Source organism: Dicentrarchus labrax, unplaced genomic scaffold (genome assembly GCF_905237075.1).
Source record: "Dicentrarchus labrax unplaced genomic scaffold, dlabrax2021, whole genome shotgun sequence".
Classification (NCBI taxonomy): Eukaryota; Metazoa; Chordata; class Actinopteri; family Moronidae; genus Dicentrarchus; species Dicentrarchus labrax.
This window is the reverse complement of record NW_026136723.1, coordinates 20,599,708-20,622,851: the sequence shown is the minus strand read 5'-3', so window position 1 is coordinate 20,622,851 and position 23,144 is coordinate 20,599,708. Positions and strand designations below refer to the sequence as shown.

The 23,144-nt window shown below is 40.4% G+C and overlaps 1 protein-coding gene across 1 annotated transcript in view; it reads right to left on the bottom strand.

Annotated features, from left to right (window-relative positions):
• The window catches only part of LOC127358468 (dolichyl-diphosphooligosaccharide--protein glycosyltransferase subunit STT3B), a 75,490-nt gene that overhangs the window by 51,205 nt on the left and 1,141 nt on the right, over positions 1 to 23,144 (bottom strand). The gene's annotated exons all lie outside the window — the stretch shown is intronic.

Here is a 23,144-nt window from a genome sequence, read left to right as displayed (position 1 = left end):
AATAACAAAAGGGGAAAAATGAGACTGGGGGTCAGCTCTTATAGGCAAAGTCGAGATTATCAGCACTTGCAAAACTGTAGGCTGATGTGCAGGGAATCCATCAGTGACAAAACCATTAAGCAACTGTGCTTTCTGTGTTCAATAACACAATACAGAGGTGGCCATACGGCATACAATTAACCAACTGGAGCTGGAGGTTAGTATTGATTAGTAATTACAGAAGAAAGATGAGAAATCTGCCCCGCAACAAGTATTGGTTTACCACCACAGCAATTACTGTGCAGAATGTAAAGTATAACAAGATGAGGCAGCATCCCTTACACCCTTACACCCTTATTAAATAGAGTGCAAAACAAAAACCTAGCTAAAAGAGAAAGTTTGACTGATTTTACCTTGATCAGTCTTCAAGTTGCTCTTATAGTAGACTTAATATTCCACTGCATGATTGCAGAAATGCAGCCAAATCTGTCAGAGATCAAAGCAAACTGATCATCTTTTTAAAGATTAAGCTCCTCTTAGTGTGGGCTATAATACTATGAATTCCCCACAACGCTTAGCTTCCGATCTCCTCAAAACGTCCTTGAATGGGCATAGACTGGACATGGAGTTTAGGCAAAGCAGTGGTTAAATAAACAAAGCATTCACACATCAATCCCTCCCCGATGAATGGTCAGGATTAAAACAAACCTACCTACAGCAATGAATTCTCCTCTAATTTACTAAACAGATTTGGGTCATCTTTGTATTCCCTTCAGTAAAAGGCAAGATTTAGTAGAATGATGTTGTTGACTGTATTATTTGCACACAGAGCAACTGAAATACCACTCCTCAACCACTAATATTATAGCATTTAAACAAGGGCACATTACAATACTTTTGCCAAACTCTAAAAACAAAATGTCAGCTGCTTGCTGAGTGATATAAGTGATGAACTGGTGTAATTCATTTGAATATGTTGAGTTGACAAGTGATGAGTGGACTCCAATTGTAACAGATGTTTCCATGACAGTCTCTGCACACAACATGGAGGCCAGATGGAAAATTAGAAGCGTGGTTCTAAGCACTGGAGAGTAAGAGCATGCACAAAGAGGAGTGTCAGTAACTGCATTGAAATTATATGAAAGCCATTGAAACACTGTATATTTCAAGTCCACGGTAGTTCACTTTTCACAGTCAATAATGGATGCCTACCTCTGAGAGACCAAACAGAAGCAGCTCAGAGTTAAACCCGATTTTTCCCCACGTGCACAGGACAAACGGTCAATATTAAACACTCCTTTAAGAAATATTTACAGTAGCCACAGCCCTTTCAAAATTGATGTACCCAATGATTTCACTGTTGAATTAATTTATGGTTTTAGCGTATTATGTGTACAATTCCATTTCTGCAGGCATTAGAGGTATTCAGATCTCCCTAGCTGGAAAATAAATTAGACCTAACACCCTCAAATATGCTCAACCACATACTTTGCTAAAAATAAAAATTATCAAACACAGCCAAGCCACAGGCAAGAAATAAAGTAAACTACAATTTCTGTCACTGAACTTTGAAATGCTGTTATCAGTATGTCAGTGAATTCTTTTTTAATCTTAAAGCAACTATAATCAATGTTTTTATAACAACGTATCAAATGACAAAATGTGACACTGAAAGGGGCCGCTCGAACTTACAGAGAATTATCATCCAAATCTGCAACTCCCTTCGGGCTTTACAGAGCATTACGCTGTGTTTCAGCTCACTGTTTAACTGTCTGGCACAAGCGGCAGACAAACACAGTTAGAGACTAACTGGTAAACATAGTGGAGCGATTAGCAACTAAAGAGTCAGACACCTAGGGCTGGGCGAGAAATCAATTTTATCGATTTAATTCGAATTCATAGTTAAACAGGATTTATTTTTAGTTAAAATCGGCTTTCTCTTGAACTTCCACAACACCGGCGCTCCCTTTGGGCTCCCGTAGGTCAGAATGCGCTGACCCCTCCCCCTGCCTCTCCACAGATAAACACAACAGGGCCGCAAGCCAGGATGAGCTCGTCCCCAAAAAAGGCACAGTGTCGTCGGTTGTTTGGAACTGGTTTGGTTTTGTGGCGTCCGACAGCAAACAAACCACGACCCACTGCAAAGTCTGTTTGAAAGCTGTTGCTACCAAAGGTAGTAGTACGACAAATTTATTCCAGCACCTCAAGCAGAGGCATGCAGCCGAGTGGGAGAAATGTTGCTCTCTGCGAGATATACAGGACTGCAGCGCACAAACACCCGCTAAAAAAACAGTCTACAAAAAAATCGATTAAAATCGTAAATCAGGTTTGGTGTGAAAAAAATCGGAGATTTTATTTTTAAGCCATATCGCCCAGCCCTACAGACACCTGTAGGGGTGTCACGAAATTACATCTCAATTTCGAACTTCAAACTCAAAGGTAGAATCGACGATGCAGCCACACCCCCATTGTCACGTCCAGCAGGTATGCCAAGACGCAAACACACACACGTGCTGAACTGTGGCGTCAACACTCCTCTAATTTTAGGCTGCAGCCAGTTAAAAAATACACATCAACCGACCGAAATCGAAGCCCCTCTTGCTACTCTGAAATCACCAGTGTGGAAGTATTTTGTCGTTCATTCACAACGACGTCAATTAACACTAACTTAGCCTACTCAACTTAGCAAGTGAAAAGATGATCTAGTTACAGTCCAAAATTACTTTAAGGCTTAAAATGCACATTGATAAGTACATATTCCATGAACACTAACCTTGGGTCTCATTTCACTACGTTCACATCTCTGTTTAATGTTTGTTCTGTTTACAACCTGGCGGTTGGAACGGTTTCAAAATAAAAAGCGGTTTCAAAATCAAAGCCCTCCGAAACAGAATAGGAAAAGGCCAAAAAAAGGAAATAACATAAGGAATGCCTTAATAGTAATATTTAAAAAAGATTGAAAATCGAATCGAAACTTTAAAATCGAAGATTAAATCGAACTGAAAGTTTGGAGAATCCTGACACCCCTAGACACCTGCCTGGGGAGTTGGTAGAGACCTGAAATAGAGTTAAGAGTTGAATTTTTACATTTTGTACACCTTAAATTCACATCCCAATGGATGGTAATGTAGCTCTGTTACTGTTGGATGTGTACATAAGCAACTGTTTGCTAATGGGCATATCAACTTATAAAAAGGTGATGATAGTTCAATGTAGTGCTCACAACTTATTTTGTAAAACTAGCTACCTTAACCCAGTGTTTTACAAATGATTAAAAGGTATGCAGAAACCATTCCGATTGGATAAGAGCAAATGTGAAAATCTGTTCTGGTGGTTTATTGATAAAACAATGTGCATTAGTGAATGAAAGACCAGCAGACAGTGAATTGCCATTTTGTTTAAGAGCACATACTGACAAGTGTTAAAGAAACTTAAAACAGTCTCATTCAATTTTTTTTTCTTTAACTACATTTTCCAAGCCAGCCCTTAAGGTCAGAAACTCGTCTCCCTAAACTCTTTAAAAGCTGCAGGAACAATAAGCCAAGCTATACATAATGCTAGATTTTGAATTATAAGCGTTTTTGAAGCGTTGACAGTGATTCAAAAGCAACTAAAGATTTGTACTTTAAGTACATTTAAAAGGTAAGAAGGGGGATAAGAAATGGGACGTTCCCAAAAGCACAAAGTCACTGAATTTCAAAAAGCGGCATGTGAATCAAAGGAAATGGATGAAAGGCATGCCAATTCTACATTTAGCCAAGAAGTCCACTGGGGCAGAGGCTTCTCTTTTATCAAAACCCACTGTTACCATCGACCAAAAATAGGGAAAGCACTGGGAGAGCCAGGCAGAAACAGCAGGCAGCAGTGAATCCCAGAGATAGGGAGTAATTACTCGCACACAAAAAGCTTTGCTGTCATAACGGGCGGCTAATCAATTGGATATCACAAACACAAACACCGAGGACAAACAGCAGCAATAATTACAGGCCTAATCATCACAGACTGAGATCTCTATTGAAGGCATTCGCAAAAGAACGCACATCTGAATGCCTTATGATTTGAAAATAGAACAGGTTCACTCTAAAGTTTCTTAGTTAACTATTGACGAGGTGTAACGACGAAGGCAACTAACATACATGTATAACTCCTGATGATGTAACAGCCCTCAAAATTCGTTTGGAAGAAACTAAACTCAAAGGCTGTAATACTTAGAAAGACCAGTACATTTTGGAGCCAGAGGCTGAAAATCTTACAGCGAGGGTAAACTGCGGGCACCTGGCCACAGTCATCTACAGCTAAAAAAAATCATCATCTCTTCATCCAAACATCCACCTGCCGTGGGAAAGCAGGACACTGGGAGAAAAACCTCTATTAAGACATAACAATGGCCAGAAATGAAACCATAAAACTAGATGTTAAAAACACAGCTGTGGACAATTACGCAGTCTACATATAATTGATTCCCTTGGACAAAAAGTTGTTATTGCTCTGTCTTTGAGCATAACGGCTTTGCTATGAGCTGCAGAGTCACTAAGACAGTAGAAAAAGCCTGTAAGACATTTACGCGTCATTGGCTTAAATAACAGTGGAAGGCGCTCAATAACACTCCAGTCAAGATGATAGTGAGCCCTTTACACACCCTCTCGCTGAAAACTCTACAATCATTTGTACAATGCACCTACATCATAATACAAGTCATTGCTGCCCCAAAGCTGCCATATCTGCACGAATGGGCTTGCTACTATGGTTCCGAAATCCTGAGGGGTCAAAATTTACTGCCAGGGCTAAGTAATTATACACTGTCTTCTGTACCACTGTGGTCCCTTCATCATTATTTCCAAACACATGGCTGCCTCTGCTGTTTCATATTCTATGGCAATGAGATAATGGAGGAGAACAGAGGGGAGTGCTTCTCTCTGCTGCTCTTCTTTTTCTCTCTTTTCCTATAGTGGTGACAAAGCAATGTTTCATTCTTCCACGGGAGAGTCTTAGAGGAGGTATAAATTCCCAAATCATATAGCCTCTTGAGCACACAGAGAGCACAGACACATGATGTCTGTGTTTCCTACTGTAGCAATCCAACTAACTAGCTATCCTCGGGTGTGTATATGTATTTTTTTCCCTTGCATGGAGCAGCAAGTAGCTGGTTCATTCAGAATAAACTTTCCAGAGAAAGACACTCTGCTCTTTGAATAGCAAAAAGATGTCAGCCCTCTGAGACTTGAACGCACCTTACAGATAAGCAGGGCTGAGCGGAAAAATCAACAAGTTCTTCATGCACACAATGAAGTCTTCAGACAGACGACTAGGTCTATGAGGACTGATTCCTTTTTTTAGCTTATTTTTGTTTTTTAGCGAGTATTTCACAGGAACAAAAATAGTCTTGGTCTTTGTTTAATAATGTGTGATTTGACCAAACAACGCTAACATAATAATATATGTTGCTATTCTAAGTGCAATTTAAATTGAATGGCGTTTTTATAGTTACAGCATTTAGATCTACCGTGTATTCCTATAGGATTAAAACAATCTGCAACAAAAGGCTGGAAATAGAATCTTGTCTGTGCATATACCAGTCAGCATGCCATTGTTATCCATCTGTGTCAATGAGGAACCTCTGTGGAAATAGCCAATTAAAACATATAATTTTAAACCGCCTTTGAGTAAAGCAGTAATAGCAAGTCCTCTACCGTATGATGACATTTACCTCACCCCAACTGGTCGAGACAGACGACCACCCACCTAGAGCCAGAGGTTCTGTCCTAGGTTTCTGCCTTTTAACAGGCAGTTTTTCCTTGCCCTTGTCGCCAAGTGCTTGCTCATGGTGGTACTGTTGGGTCGCTGTAAATAATGTTATAAAGGAGTTCAGTCTAGACCTGCTCTATTTGACAAGTGTCCTGAGATAACTTCTGTTATGAATTGTGTGCTGCACCTTAACTTAATGAACAACCCAACAAACAAACTCCCAAAGTGAAAAGGGAACTCTTTCAGATCTTTAGTCAAGATAGATTGCTTAGTCATCTAAAATAAGAGCTTAGTAAATTTAGTAAAGAGTAAAAGCTTTAAGTAAATTTTAGACACTGAATTTCCTTTAATAGCACCACTAAGGAATACTACACTATGTATGTATGCATGCAGTGTTAAACTGTGTTTGGAGAAACAAAAGAGGTGTAAAGACTAAACCATTCTGTTGACAGTCTGCACAAACACTATTTGCATATCGAGCGATTTCCTCATTTTAGGGCCCATATTAACTTCCATTAAATTTTTGTTTAAGCTGAGTGAACTAGTGAGACGGAGTACACTACTCACACTTACAAAAGCTACCACCAGTTCTTCAGTAATTCCGTGACTGACTCAGTGTAAACAATTCCAGCAATTAAAGGCTTTTTGCTCAGTTACTTTGATGGACTGATAAACAGATGTAGGCACTGTTGTGCATTTTGAGCAGTAAACACAAATCAATTCATATTACTTTCAGTAATAATATTAATTGCTCATTTACTCCATGCCAGAAAAAAATATTTATAAAAAAATAATGAAAAAACTTCCTCAAAAGAGCCATTGTCAGATCAGGTCTCCTTTGTACAAGCTCGAGAGGAACAGAAGACAACACAGGCAACATGAGCTCAGTGCATGCAACCCCAAAGAACGGTTGTTTGATGTAGGAGCCCTTAATGATCCACGCAATCTAATGAGCAACCAGCGCTGAATACAGATATCGCCACAGGGGGCTTCACGACTTTGTAAAACATAGAAAAGGCAACTCGTCACAACTGTGACTCTGCATGCATAATTGCACCGGAGGAAGAGGGCATTGATTTGTTTGGTGGGGGGCAAAATTGCTTTGGTAATTTCCAGTAGAGGAGAGACAATGAGTCTTTTGTTATTACTCCAATTAAATGTCACCCCAGACATGGTGAAGCTTCCGTGCTTTAAGGCTTCAGTGCCAAGGATGAAGGATTGCTCTTGGCTAAATGGAGGGTACCGTAGCTGTATGCGCCACTGCTCATCATTTAGGCCGAAGCATCCCAAATGCATGTAAGTACGGGATGAGTTTTGTTCAGTGTCTGAGGAAGAGCTTTTAGGGTCCAAACTGAGTAAAACTGGAGTCTGTGCGAATGTGAGAAACCTGTTCCAGATCCTCCAACATGAATGATAAACCAAACCAAACACCTGTTCAAGTTGCTGTATGCGTTGATGTTCATTTATCAACCTTGTTCCCATCAGTGTACTATTACAAGCCGCTTCCTGATTCCATCAAGCTGCTACAGTTGCCCTACAGCCTCAGGTTATCACTAAAATAAACTAACAAAAGGAGTATGAAAATGTCAACAATGACACAACTTACTTATGATGCACATCAGAGAGCTAGGCTAAACAAGTGGTCAGAACTACAATGACCCGAACATGGTGTCTACAAACTCTGTATGAGCTGAAATGGAATCACTTATTTCACACTGAAAACATACAGTTGCCCTAATCCGACTTTGAAACTTCAGCAGAGATAAAAATCAAGCAGCACAAGCACTCACAGATAATGTATCTGTGTGAAATGCGCAGAGATAGCATCTTAGTAGAAAACGGGGCTCCAGGCAAAGGGAATACATAAAAGGCAACAATGAGCTCATCCTGGATGAAAACTCCACACTTGATAGATTTGCAGTGGGGAATGAGAGCAAGGGCTTCCTTTTGCGGTCTTGTCTGGGTAGCAAATCTCCAAAATCCCAGCCAGGGGGGAAACAGGCCCAGCACCCTATTACAGGGAGCCTGAGAGATGGGACAGCAGTTCATTTGCAGCCAAATTCAGCTTTTGTCTAGAGGGCTCCATCAAATATGGCCCAACATTGGCTGGGTGTGTCATAATGACATTATGCTAGCTCTAGCTGCAGCAACTGCAGGTAGTGTGTGTGTGTGTGTGTGTGTGTGTGTGTGTGTGTGTGTGTGTGTGTGTGTGTGTGTGTGTGTGTGTGTGTGTGTGTGTGTGTAGATTAGATGAAGAGAGAGGGTGATGGAGAAGGAGAAAGAAACAGATGACTCTCTTAGCCCGACTCCTGATTGAACTGCAGCCCAGAAATGCAGAAGGGAGAATCATCCCTCTGATTTCCCTCTGCAAGTGAATGATGCTGATGCAGACAGCAAGACTAATGTCACAAGCTGTACAGCCAGCACCTCTAAGAGACACACTTTGTGCCAGTTTCAGAATGCCCTCTATTAAGTCAAGGAGAGAGACATCTTTGTTTAAAGATTAGACTTCTAGCCCCTTTTTATCAATATTGCTAACATTTGTAGAAATGACACAGTAAAGAGGTAAGATCACAGTGATTCCCCTTTAGCAATATGCAGTGACAGCACTGGTGATAAGGTTCATTTCCTCTTATTCTGGGTGAAATGTAGTTATTAACACCCCAGCTGGACTTGTCCCAGCCTGAATAAAATGTTAATCGGGTTGAACCAACCATCCCCAAACATTCCCTTTGAGGAATTCACTCAATAGAAGAACATCTGGCTAAAGGCCACCCACTGGCCCAAACTATAACCTCACCATAATGCACCAGTGACAAAGTTAGCTATCTGTGTTACATCATTACAAATCAAGGACTATGCCTTAAGTAATTCAGTTAAACCCATTCAAATAAAAATATGCATACAGTTACATGTGCTTAAAATTAAGAAATGCTATTTTGCCTGCAGTGGAATGGCAGCGCTTACTATGAAATAGTAAAAGAGGTAAGCCTGCAACGAACACCTACTTTTATTGTGAATTAATCTGCTGATTATCATAAATTAAATAATCAGTCTGTGAAAGGTCAGAAAACGGTAAAAAATGCCCATCACAATTTCCTAAAGCTCAAGGTGATGACATCTGCCTTATTTGTCTGACAAGCAGTACAATACCCACAATATATTGTACTTTACTCTAGTATATTGTATTATGCATATTCAGTTTACTGTCACATAAGGCAAGGAAAAGCAGCAAATCTATACAACTGAGAGGCTGGAAAAATGTATGGCAATTACCTGAGACTGACAAGCAATTATCCAAATAGTTGATAATTGACTAATTATGTTAGCTCTACATAAAAGGTGAAAAATGCTTTAAAAGCATCCCGAAAAAGAGCCAAAAACAAAATACATTTTGTACATACATATATTCCAAAATACCAATGGTTTTTAAAGGCAGTCCTATTTGCCATTTTAAAAGCTAAATAGCGTAAAACTCCTAATAAAGAGGGAAATAGATTAATTCTGGCAGCCATTTCCCTCAGGAATTCACATCACATGATGTGCCAGATGGCAACAGTAAGAGCATTATCAAAAAATAATATTCCATAACAACCTCAATGGCACACACTGACTGAATGTAGGGGGTTAGCACGCAATCAAAGTGAGGATGAAATACAGTAAAACCTGAACTTAACCATGCTTGTTACAATACACAAAGGTTTAGTACAGTGTCATTTATCACTGATGCAGGGGTCCAGGTTTATGAGACTTTAGACGCAACCGGGATGACAGGTGACAGAACTATCAAGGGCCTGTAAAAGTTCATCTTGCTTTGAAATGAAACTCCGAGTAGCTGGGAGGACCAGATGGGAGTTACATCACAGTTTGAGAACAAGACTTGCTTGCTAAGTTCCAAAGACATGCTCATGGGAAGAGAACAGAGACACATAAAAGAAACCAAGGAAACTGGCAAATAAGAAACTGAGAGTGACAGAGAGAAGAGTACCTCTGTCAGTTTGCCACTTGGATTTAAAAAGTATGTTTCAAGGTCAAGATAAGCAGTCATGGTAAATGAAATTCTAATGACTGTGGTAATTGCTAAATTGCTGGAGCTATATTGCAAGGGAAATGTCGAAGTCTGAGGTCACTTATCTCTCCTGAGTGAAATCATATCAAGTGCCTAATGATCTCCTTCATATATTCCAATGAAGCTTTGGGAGCATTTTTAATAGAGAGGTGCCATCATCAGAGCTGGATTCATTTCTTACGTGTCGGAAATATCCTCCTTGATCTCACTAACTACGGTGCATCTGCTCAAAAGGAAACATGCTTTGAAGGTCACAGGTTGAGATGAAAAACTCTGGGAGAGAAGATGACACCATCACACACCTACATTAACTTCACAGTCTTTGATTTCAGCATTAAATGAGAAGAACCAGGTAGGGAGAGGCAGCAAGGTAGTACTTGTCACAGAACAGCAACATGAGCATAAGTATATAGGTAAATAGTTAGATAAGTAAAATGTCACCATAAATATTATACCTATACTCTAAGCAGTGGCATCCTCAGACTGGAGATTAGTTAAGGGTCAAGACCAATCCTGGTAATTACCTACGGCTATATTTTTAATGGACACTAGGGACTTTTCAAGGAGCCAGAACTCTAAAAGAGTTCTCTCAAAAGAGCATCCATCGTCTCATATTTCATGCTACAGGAGCCCTTCCACAAAAGTAGCCGCTATTGGTTTTCACTGAAGCACAGCCAAAGTAGAATGGGATAGTAGGAAGGAACCACTAAAATGTTGCATTGATGTTGGAAAACCTTATGCAGCAGAAATGTAACATCCTGAGTCCTCTAACTATTCTAGTAGACCTTTTATATCACTCCACAAACTTTAAGAACATGGGTCAAAACAAAAGATGGCAACTCAGCTTAAGGTCAATTTTAAGCAGAATGAAGACTCCCATTTCAAGTTGGCCTTTGTGGAAGACAGCCAAGTGTATGCTTATCTAATGGGCATAAAATCCACAAAACCAACAAGCTGGGGATAGGAGCACAATCCGTGTTGTGCTCAAAGGCAAAAAGTCAAAAATATACTTTCCATATGGCAGCATGATGTAGATCTCAACTATGATTCTGCATGGCGATAAACCTATGAACACATTTGGGTACGCAGACACCAAACGTAGCATGAACAAAAACCATTTATCTGCTGTCCACGTCAATTTATATATACACACACAAGCTACAAAGACACTGCGCCTTCCCCATGTTGTCTCCAAAACAAAACAAGAGAAGATGTGAGGAATGTGAGGGATATGTTGGCATCACCCTGACATCATATGGAGGCTGACTCAGAGAAAACTATTGAATTAGACTACCAAACTGCTGCTGTGACTCAAGACTCCAAGAATGGTTGCCTTACATCTCCCACACCAATCAAAATCAGGTTGACAAAACTGTGAATGAAACCGAGAGCTTCTAAGGGTGACAGCAAGGATATCCAGGATATCAGTGGAAGGCAAAAACTAAGCCTCCAAATCAAGTGGGTTAGTCCATCCTGTGGTTTGGAAACGTAGAAGGACCACGGAACACGTATGACACTTGGGAAAATGATTAGCATTTGGAAGGAAAAGCTCTTCAACTCCTGTGGTGCTACATGTCTCAAGGATACATTAAACTAAAGAGTGGGCTGGGGAAAAAATATCATTTTATTTATTAATTTTAGCAAATTTGTTCTGAAGACTTGGCTAAACCAGGAGGAAGCATCATAAAAGGCAAAGTGAGTAGGCAGAGTTGTGTCTCTGCAGACTGAAATGCTGCAAGATGAGACTGCAAGTGGAATGAGAAAACATTATATATCTTATCTTGTTGTATCTGTTAGAATTAAAGCGGTAATTATGCATAATACAGCTTAAAACATTTTTGTTTAGCAATGAAAGGGAGTCTATAAACACATGCAAGAATACATACATCACAAGAGAAACTCAAGGACATTTAAGGCTGATGTATACTCAAAAAGAGCAAGATCATGCAAGACATTGTCCGCCATGTTGGCAATGGGCTTTCAAGTGTGGTCACTGATTCTAGGGGATAGCAGGATTTCACCTTCACCCACTTTTTTTGGCTCTGTAAACTATACCCAAACTCTTATCAAGAGGCCTCTTTTCTCTTCTTTATATGATACCATTTATAAAGAGCGGTTACTATATTTATCTGTCAAACAGGGTTAATAAGCCATCTGCGATAAGTCTATAATCTTTCACAAGAGTTTGAGTTTTTTTGTTCTTAAATGGGAGATGTCTTAAGGCCAAAACAAACGTTTATCTAATGTTTGCAAGTGCACTGATGCCTGCTGTGGATTGCCTGGAGCCACAATGAGTCATGCTATTTTCAAAACACTTCTTAAGATTTTTTATAGCAGCAGGTTAGGTTCATGCCAACAATGCCCACAGTTTCCACGAGGGAAACCTGTTCTCAGCGAGCACTCACATTACATTGTGCCTTCTGTCACTCTAATTGGTGGCATGCAGATGGTAGTGGAAGGCAGGTGTTTAAATAATGACACTGACTGAAGGTTTTGGCTGAAATAGAGCAACCCCAGAATCCCAGGGATTTCTGTGTCACCTTTCTTCGTGAATAAACGAGTAAATCCAATGTCAAACACAAACCATATTATTGGCCATGACATTGTACTTCACTACAAATACTACTATGCCCAAAACATTTTTATTATACATGTTCTGGCTGAGCAACTACAACAGCTTGAGCAACACCTCTGTAGGTATATCGTTGCAGGGATTAAAATGTCTCACTTTGGATATTAAACATCTATAATGGATTTTTAGGGGCTTTTAACTTTCTTGATTAATTTGATGCAGTTGATTAATTTCAATCTCATAGTCCCTCCTTTTTCTTGTTCAGCAGAAATTTCACCTTTGCCACGCAGAGATCCTGAACTGTCATCCGTTTTTAGAGGTCAGCAGAAAAAGAGGTATGCAACAGAGTGAGAAATCTTCATGAATAGAGTTGAGATCTGTATGCATGGATGATGGAATGGACAGCTCTGTTAAATCAAATGCATAGGTAATTCAGTGCTACTGATACAAAGAAAATAATCAAACGTGTATTCATCTGACATGAGAAAAAGAAAAACTGATTTTAATTGGTTCATTTTTTAGAACTGCTCCGATAGTGATTTTTGTCACCAAATATAGTGGGAGGTCTACATTAATTTACAACTCACAGGCAATATCTACAACTGTCCACTGTGGTCTCAGGGCCATTTCAGCCTCTCATTGGGTCACTCTTTACTCCACCTTGCTTCATAGCTGATGTGGCCCGCCCAGACTACCTGCCAGCTGCTCTACTTGAAAACCAAGATGATGAGAGCTGCCTGACAGGCTTGTCTTTCTCGGCCATTCACAGATTGACAACCTATTCCAGCCGTCATTCTGTCCTGCTTGACACCACTCCATTCGTCCATCTGTCATTTCTCATCCTCTGCCGTGAGCACTCTTCCACTCACTCCTCCCCCTCAACTACTCGCACTATTCATCCGTGCCCTACAACAAAAGAAAGCAACCCAGGGCAGTTGTGTCCTTGCCTGGCAGTCAGCTGTTCTGGCAACGTGAAACAAAGCCGTGGCCTCAGACCATAATGCTCCGTAATGTCACACCAGGTGGGCTTGCCAGTGGCTAGGCTGCGACAATAAAGTCATCCCCTCTCAAAGGGCCGATGAGAATGAAAACAAACACAACAGCTGAACAATGGGCACATCTGCACCAGAAAAACCAGACCGGGTGCTGCCAAAATGGAGAGATGCTCCTTGGCAGTCATACAATGGGTAGAGTAAAGTTATACTTAGATTAAATAAATTATTCTCAAACAAAACTAAAAATACTCAGCAAATCAAGGAATCAGTCAATATAATCATATGTATATATAATATAAAAAAACATAAAAAAATAAAAAAATAATGACAATTATAATTGAATGCTAACGTAATCAGGAGCTCTTTTACAAGGTCTAGTGTGTGACATTTAGGAGGATCTACTGACAGAAATGGAAAATAATATTCAGAGGTATGTTTTCTTTATGTTTTCTTTAGTGTATCGTTACCTGAAAATAAGAACTGTTATGTTTGCACAGTTGAGCTACGTTTCTACAGTACTCCAGAACGGACAAACCAAACATTGGCTCTAGATAGGGCACGTCTTTCGTGGCCACCGTAGTTTCTCTTACACGCTTAAAATGGGAGGGGGAGGCTAGGAGGTTGTAATTAGGGTTAGGCGATATAGCTGAAAATGTATCACGACAAAAGGTTTCATTTTTAATTGGAAAAAATGTTGAATTGAACCACTTTATTTTGAACTTAAGTACCTTTGAATTCATGCACGTTATCAAGGCTTAAAGGCAATAATTTTAATGTTAATGTTCTGTCATGCGTTATTGTCGCTCATGTGCCTGTATGGGAGCCTAAAATAGAGTCATTTTTAAACTAAAATCTCAAATCTAAGATGGAAAATTTTCCCACAATTTTCTGACATTTTATAGACAATAACAATTACTCGACAATATAAACAGCAGATTAATGAAACTAAACATTCTTTACTTGCATCCCCAAACATATCTACTCTTAAAAAACAGTGAGACCTAGTTATATGATCACCATTAGAAAATCAAGCAATGGGAAGCCACTGCATGGGCCCTCTGGGACAGCCGGAGGTCAGTTATTTGGTCAGCAGAATTGTTTATTCATAACACTTTACTATTGGTGGTACACATAAAACCGAAGGGATGACAGTTCTGTCAGAGCATACCAATATTCTAACAAGAGAAGATAGTGTGGAGGATTTACTGTGGCATCTACAGAACAGAGTGGAGGGAGAAGATGCAGAAGCCATGTAACCCTTTCTAGGAAATGCAATAACATCATATCTGAGATTATCTTTAGTTATGGGATTAGTTCATTTGCATAGTGATTAAGGACCAAAACCGACTATTTTGAATTGCAATAATTTCATACAACAATTTGAACACTAAAGAACTGATTCATAGGCATAAGATACAAAAATATGCAAGAGGCTTACAGAAATCTTACCTTGAAACAAGGAAAAGGAATAAAAGACATCCAATGAAGACATAACAGAATCTAAACAACAACAGAACACATGGCATTAAAGAGGTGCCAAACTGATTGCCAGCCAATCATCTAAACAGGGATCCGGCCAATGGGCATTTCAACAGACACAGAATTAAGCAGACGAATCTCATTGTAAAAAATGCAGTAGCTTCATATTGCAGATAGCCAAGCTCACTGACTAGAGGACCCAAATGACTACATTATTACACCAAGCACCACAGTGAGGCTACAACTATCTGACCTTCATAATAACCTCTACTTTGGGATTTACTTGATTAAGCCAGCTCTTAGCTATCTACCTGCTGATGCTAAATAGTGAATTCCAAGGGACTTTCTGCGAAATGTTGGAGGGATTATACTGAAAGGAGAAAAACTACTCGAGAATAAGCTGAGTTGAGCTATTTTAACTATTCAGTAATGCTTTAGAGATGCTTTAAGCAGCTGATCTTATTAAATGGGCTCTGCTGTAAGTAGTCTATCAGCTACAGAAGACATTCAATTTAACCTGAGACCATGGCAGACAAATAATAAATCAACCATATCCTCCTGCATAAAAACATAAAGCATAGACACTACACATGTTCATGCACACACAAACAAACTGATGAAGCAGTGTTTGGAACAATGAAATCTCTTTGGCTCCACCACCAAAACCTCCCTCAGATTGGATGCCTGGCAGGCATTAATTTCTTCTCTCCCTCTCCACCTCCTACCATCCTACCACTGTTTCTCTCACTCCTCCTTTCTTCTTCTCTCTGTATGCAGGTGCGCTCGCCCACAGAGCTGCATGCTGACTCCTGTCAATAAGAGGACAGGGATGTATGATAAGCACAGATCCTCCCTGCTACCCTCAGCTCGACTTCCACCCCACACCATTCAGAGGGACCGCTTCAAAGACAGCGTGAAGGAGAAAAGTAAAACACTAAGACTGAGGCAATATTCAAGAATTGTCTGACCAATAATGATTTACAATAACCACAGACCGCAGGCCCTAGCTTACGGTGGAGTCTGCACTTGCATCATCACCTGTTGGTCTTTCATTGTTTAGTCTTTTACAGCAATTCTCATCCTTCAAGAGAACATTTAAAGTCAGATTTTGGGAAAGGGATTGCACAGTCAAAGACTACACCCTGTAAACCAAATCAGTTTTCTGGCCTCGGGTTACTGAGATGAAGAGTACAGGGGTGTCTGTGGTGGTGCTGGAGAAACTCAAAGCATGAAGACTGACTGCTGACCGGTCACACACTTCCACTCCTGATGCACAGAAGGCTATAGGAAAACACACAAGAGAATGCCCTCGCACAGGCATTTAGAAGGAGTGCCGTCAATTACAGCCTTTCATTTGTTAAGCAGACACGTCGCTTCTTCTGTTTTTCCCCGGACGGATGGGTTCTGCAGGCTCCATGGTCATGGAAGAACAATCACATCAAAGCGCATATGACAACACAGAACAAACAGCTTGACAAAAGCTGCATCAACCACACATCTTCACTCTGCGTGACACACACTGATATGGGAGTGCGTGTGTGTGTGTGCAAGTTTGTCCATTGTTTCGTGTAGCATTTTCTGTAGATGAGAACACAGGGGATAAATTTAGTTCTGCTACCCAGGTTTGTTTCTGGGCCCACTCAAAGATCAGTTCCAGTAGAGGATAAAGTGTTAGACACAATGCTATTTGGACATTTATATAAAGACATACTAGCTCTGCACAATAGGGGTTGACCGCTATGGGTTGTTCACTGGCCAATGTCGATATTTAGAGAGCCAGGCTGCCGATGGTAGATATGTAGAGCCGGTACCGAAATAAAGAAAATATCATGAATATTTTATTCTGTTCTATAGGAAATTCAGGCATATGTTTACAGCAGGATTCATGAGGGTTATAGTAAAGGGCTCGACAAACAACTTTTTCATCAACTTCCCAAAACTCACAAAGCACTAACATCGTTCCACAGCAGCCACACTGACAACACTACCTGCAGATGTGTCTGGATGTGTCTCAGATATTTTGTCCATCAGCCTTGTGAGCGCAGACATTGGCCGATGTCGATTACCTCAAAATGCCAGATAATCGGCAATCGGCCGACTGATTAATCGTCTATCACTACTCCACAATACAAGAAGAACATGCAACAATATCCATGTGTAGTTTCTGAAATGTCTGTAAAATGCACACCTTGGAATTCAACCTTACAGCAACCATATCAACATAATTACCTACATAATCCCTGTATTAGAGCCTTACTTTTTTCTAAATAACACCTTTCATCAGCATCATTGCAACATTTGAAGTAACATTTTCAGAGACACTTGCCGTATGAATAATCAGTTCTGTGCAAACAATAACGGTGTTACACTTCAGCTATCAGCAGCTGTGAAGAGACTACCCAAACTTCAAACAAACACCAAAGCTGTCACAACAAGTTAATGTGAAGAACTTGTAAGAAACCTGCATCATCTTCTAAAATGTTGCCACACAAACAAAGCAATACACAAACTTTATTAGAGTATCATGGTAGTTCACGTTTTCACATGTTGCTCATTTGCTAGCATTCAAACCATTATGATGCAGTAATTAGGAATAATAAGAAATACAAAACGAGAATTTTTGTATAATTAAAATTGTTTGGGGATGATGAATTTGTTTCTACATTTTTCTAACTGAAGACAACACATTTTTTGTATTTTTGCTATGGAACCATAAATATGAAATAAAGAAAATGTAACTTTGAGTGAATTAAACTGTGGAGACCCACTGCTGGTAGGTGATCGTATAGTTTAGGAAACATTGCAATTTACATCGTATATGTTGAGATGTAAGCACCAAGCTTGGGTGTAAAGTTTCTTGTATTGCTGCCATGTTTGAAAGTTACAGGAGTACAAGATCACAGTCTTTAGCCTTCAATAAAGAGCGAAGAGTTGGAACACAGTGCTTGAAGCTGTCAGAGAACAGTGCTCTTAAAATCTCATTAGCAAGCGACTGCCAAAACTAGCAAGAAGACTGCGGTTCAGAAAGGTGGGGCAGAGGACCAGCTCAAGGTTATTTGCAATGAACAATGGGAATGGCTATATTGTAATGTAGCCTAGGCAAAGGAGCAGGTTTATGCTGAACCTCTCCCATCCCTGTGTAATTAAATGTAAGATTAAACAAATACTTAAACTGGCTCTTAACACCCTGTGAAGCTTATAATGTGCTGGTGAGCACACAAACACAAATATTGCTCTGAATGCGCAGCAGAGGCAATTTATCATGTTAACAAATTGGGGTACCTCTCAGTGCCATTATCCTCCATCAAGACATCTGTGACTCGTGTGGCCTCCGGGCTGCTGACAAGCACCTCTTGTTAGGTGGCAATCTTGCAAACACGTTTAGAATGGCCCGACCAAATTGGCTGACAGGCAAATTGTGGGATAAAAACTAGGGCATCAGCTACCTCAATTCAGCGTGAATGAATCGACCAGTGCCTTTCACCTTTATAATGTATATTGCCCTTTGTTACTGTCCTGAACAGCATCCTGGAATGGCTTGCAAAAAGCTGAATGCACAATTTTTTCGCACATTATCCACTGCCAGGAGATTCAGCTAAGCAGTCGAGGGCTACAGAAATGGCCTTGCTGTATAATTAGCAAGCTTAGGTGCTGTTAGAAATATGCCTTTATTTAAATTAAATTCTAACCCAGTCCACTGTGGAACAAAACAAAATATTAATCTGGAAAGGTTGTTTGTATGCATTTCATTGTGGTAGCCAGTAGTGCTCCTGTGCCTGATGCTCCTTCCCATCTCAGCACAGCACAGCTACACTTGCCCCAGGTGCCCTGGAACAGATATGTCGCTCTACATCTCGCACACACACGGAGCACGCCTCAGATTCACAGACTCCTGCGCTATGCGTGACACTAGTCTGCTGGGAGGCTCGGCCTGAGAAATAGCACTTAATCATCGGGGGCTTGACATCATGTTTCCTGACTGAGGATAAAGCAGAAAATAAAAAACTTCTGCAAGGGAGGAAAAAAAACTGTTAACTTTCTCCTGTCCTATAAGTGTTGTGATAGGACTTGGCCTGGCCTGCAGGGATGGAGTGGAGACAAAAGACCTTTGGCACTGAGGTACGAAATGGCTAATAATTAGCTGCGGTAACTCCATTAAAAAAGAATAATGTAAGCCTATGAAACCAGCCCATATTGACAGATGATGGGTCATCATAAGACTTTTTCTACTGCAGGTAACTGAACACGGTCTCAACTCAAATATTTCATAAGCTGTTGGACAGTCGGGGGTTTAGGCAGGGATCACAGCTCCAGCCAAGAGTCTGGTAGGAAGATCAATCATGACTTATTCTCAATTTTCCCACACTACTGCACTAGCTAACGTGTTGCTGTGCCAGCAGCCACTCCTGGGATGGCCTAATCTACTTCAAGATAGACGTCGTGTTTTTTGTGTTCTTAAAAAGACAGAGGGAGAGAAATGGGGATGGAGAGAGAGAGAGAGAGAGAGAGAGAGAGAGAGAGAGAGAGAGAGAGAGAGAGAGAGAGAGAGAGAGAGAGAGAGAGAGAGAGAGAGAGAGAACACACACACAAAAAGCTGCTACCCCAACTAATTTTGCTGGCTTTTCAAAAAAGCTGAGGTGGTAACATTTCTTGTGGGAAGATTTCATTTTTGCAGCACTTAACAACTTCCAGCAACAAAGACTATTATCAAAAAGGGGTTACTTGTTATTAGGCTTTCCTTTAAAAGAACACAATAAAAAGTGATACATGTGTGCCAACTGGACACAAAACACACGCACTTTACAGAACAGAAACACTTTTTGAAGTGTCAAATGACATCTGATATCTAAGTGTTGTTTGAGATGGAGGATTGTGCAAGGTATCTGTGAAACTACTGGCATTGCAGGTATTAAATCACACGTCTGTTGTTTTGGAATTAACATTCAAAACCGATGAAAGCGCTTGTTACAATTTTCAGATTTGTGTTTCCAAAGAAAAGTTCAAATCTGTTGCCCCCAGATTTTGCAAAGCACAAGAGGAGAGGTGGGATCAGCTGAGAGAACAAGCAGAAGTAAGTTGTTCTGATAGTTTTAGAATATGTTAAGCAGTTTTCCAATGGTATCTTGGGCTGAAAATCTTCTCTTAACCGAGCGTGCAAGCAGATGGCACACAATCACTACCAACGGCAGATGGCACAAATACTACAATCCCAACCTTACCTTAACCTGAACGTAACCTTTTCAACTTACATAAACAACTTCATTACTTCCACCTATTTATATAAACTTTCAACTAAACCTGGATTTCTGATTTGGTAGCCATAAGCATAACCACATTTTGTCACACACAACCCCTGGCCTTGTGTTACTCTACATAAGAAGGATACAGACGGATTCAAACTAATGCCATGCAGTGAGGTTCAGATTTTAAAATGTGAAAAAGCAGCCCTGCCTGGTATAAATTGGCAGATACCCTGAGTTGAAAAAAGCTGGATAAGTGCATCTTTAGGTAAAGTTAGGCTACTAATTGTTGTTAACTGGAATGACAGAAGCAAGCAACTGCGTGTAAAAAGTAGTGATAATAAATTAGGCCTCCCTTACAGCTGAAAACCCAAAGTATTCAATTCACAAATATGTGAAGCAACACAAACTAGGCAAAGCCTCCAACTAACAGTTACCTGCCAATTTTTGGTATTTCAAATCAACTATGGTAATTGATTCATCACTGCAACCATTTTAGCACCACATATGTCCAAACACTGCACTTTAATGGACTCAGCTACTGAAAGCTAACACCCAGCATGACGCACTGTGAACATCCATCTATACCTTGAACAAAGCTCCAGTCATGCGAAGCGGCAGCAGTTTGGATGCGGACTGGGCCGAAGAGAGAATAGGGGTGTAAGTGTGAGCGTGAATGTGTACGTGTGTATGTCTGTGCTGTATCCAGCTCATGATTTGTCTGACAGAGACGCTTCTTCTCGCCTCACTCTACTGTCAGAACGGACTCCAGTTTCTGACATAACCAAGGTGGAAAAAAACTTGACTGCTTCAGAGGAAACCTCTATCCAGTATACCTGCATTTGCCTCACCATATAGCCTTCAGTCTAGTTACATTTTCCTTCCACTCCCTGAATAAACTGGACAGAGAAAGTCAACTTAGGTGGCAGGAACAAATCTTTCTCTTCTGTGGAGCACTAGTAGCAGGTTGTGACAAATACTAGTACTTAAAAAAAGGATATATATATTTGTATCTGCAGGGTCCAGGAGTTACACCTCCACAGGACTAAGTCTAGTAGGCAGTCAGAACAACTCTAAGCAGAAATTACCCACTGACTCATTGCCAATTAAGAAAATTCAACATTCATTAGAAATGGGTTTTTTTAAGTTAGGACACAACTTTTAGGACACAAATTAATTACTTTCATGAATGGAGAAGACAAAAAGAAATTTCACTTGAATGCCAACAAAAGCCTGCACGGTCTTAAGATAATCAACAAATATTAGGAGAGCAGAATGAGCACAGCCAGATAACAGGCAAGTCGTATCAGAGACTCGCCTACAAAAATCAGTACAGCATGTGGTGTTTGCATATTGCAGAATAAGCCTGACATTTTGGAGCTTGTAAATCCAATCTTGATTCTTCAAATTGCCAGCTTGTTTAACGTAATGGTTTGCTGCAGATAATTTGAAGCTCTTCGCAGAGGGAAAAATCAATAACAGCATCCAAGCATTCAGACGACAACCGCACTAATCATGTGTCTCTGGGAGGGACGGCCACTTGGTATCAACATCCTATGCGCCTGCAGTTGCAGAATACACGTTTTATTTTCTCGCTGTCAAAAAAAGGTGAGGAAGTTAGAATGCATAATGCAACGTAATCATTAAAAAAAACAGCTACTTGGATCGATACCTACACCAATCACATTTCAAAGAGTCAACAGACGATACCAGAATACGTTTTAGAATAATGTTGCATTTTCTATTCTCGGCAAAGACGGGACTCACTGGGGTCAGGTTTATATGTTAATCTATACAGAAACTCTAGTGTTAGGGCTGCCATACACACTGAAGAATTCCACAGAGTGTTAATGATTGTGAAAATGTAGGGCAGTGGTTCTCAGCAAGCTGGTCAGGATTACACATGGGGGTCAAAGAAGACGGGGGGCTATAGATATATTTCTGGTGTAAATTGGTTTTGATAAATGCATCTTCCTTATAAAACGATGATTTGTTGCGGTCTATACCGCTTCTTCTACTAATTAAGAGGTCCATAAAATATAAACCAAATTAAACTAGGCACTACTTTGTGGCTGAATTCACCACTTCAGCACATTTAAGCCTGCAGCAGAAGGTTTCCTCCAAGCATCGCTTTGTTTTCGGGGGTCAAGGAGAACACTTTTGAGAACAACAGATGCAGACTACTCACAGCTACAAGCGCTTTTAAACTTTTGAATATCAAAGGAGTGGCTGTGCTTTCTTTTCGGTTACATGTTGCCAAAGAACTGTTTGCAGTTTTAACCACTTTATGGTGCTTCATACTGAAGCAAAACAACTCCTAACTTTAACAGTGAAATGCTGCGAAACATCATAGTTAATATAGCAACTGTGCGACCACCCAGGACGTTAATCGGATATACGAAGGCTGCAAAGAAAGAATGCAGCTTTGCTACAACTAAGGTCAGTCCTTGATGCGAATTCCTTTCTCAAAGCAGGATCAAGCCCCTCTTAACCATGTTCAACCACCTCTAGCCCTAAGCCTTGGCCCTTGGCTATAAAATGCAATCAAGTTATCAACATAATTGAAGAAGCGAGTGTCACCCTGAAAAAGATGGAGCACCTGTCCTTGAAAATTAATAAATGAATGCATCAGCCCTGCTGTCCCGTTGAATACCAGAGTGTGTATGATAGCAGGCAGGGAGTGCCAGTGCATTGCAACCAGGCGGACACTTGTGGGCCCATGTGACACTGTTACAAAGCGGAATAATCCTGCATTGTGATGACAGACAAAGCACACCGGATCTGTTGGCTTCCGGGTTCCGAGCACCGGCTGCAATTTGCGCGTAAAAAACCCCAATACAGTACAGTACAGTACAGTACAGTGTGCATTTCTCTCACTATCTCCACACACCATTTATAAATACCAACAGCAAGTTAAGTTAAACTCTAAGAGGGAATGTATTCCAGAAGTAAAAACAGCCTCGATCAATCATATCGACCACAGCTGAAGGGATAATCCCCATGTAAGCAACCATTTCAACTTCACTCCCTCACACTGAAATGAGTTTCCAATGAATTAAAAACAC